The following is a 502-nucleotide window of genomic DNA, read 5'->3' as shown; positions in this document are numbered from 1 at the left end:
CTGGCACCGACCATGCTGGATCTCAGCACACCTGCCTGCTCTCCCATCTGCCTTCGAGGAGGTGCGAAGTGGAGGGCTGGGGAGTTTGGGGGGCTCAGAGCAGCTGGGTGGACCCCACATCTTCAGTGTGCAGATGCCTCAGCCCCATCCTGGTCCATCCGTCAGCGAGGGGTGAGACTGGGTCACCCCAGGGGGATCCTGCCAGCCGTGGGGGTGCCAGGCACCTGCTAGCCACAGCCCCGGCTCTGGGGAGAGTGTCCCCAGGGCTGGGGAGAGCATCTGGAAGCGGGTGCAGCAAGGCTGTGCTGGGGGTACCATGCCACAGAGAGAAGGATGGACCTCATGGCACAGGAGGTCACCCTGGGGTGGCCCTGGCCATCTCATGTCCCCTGGATCCTGCCTGGTCCTGGACCCCACAGGAGCTGCCAGCCTGTGGCATTACCTGCTGCAGCCTGGCCCCAGGGATGCGGTGTGGACCAGGGCATGATGGCAGGGCAGGGCC

Source organism: Pygoscelis adeliae, unplaced genomic scaffold, assembly GCF_000699105.1.
Source record: "Pygoscelis adeliae isolate BGI_AS28 unplaced genomic scaffold, ASM69910v1 Scaffold248, whole genome shotgun sequence".
In the NCBI taxonomy this organism is placed as follows: Eukaryota; Metazoa; Chordata; class Aves; order Sphenisciformes; family Spheniscidae; genus Pygoscelis; species Pygoscelis adeliae.
This window is presented reverse-complemented; position numbering follows the sequence as displayed.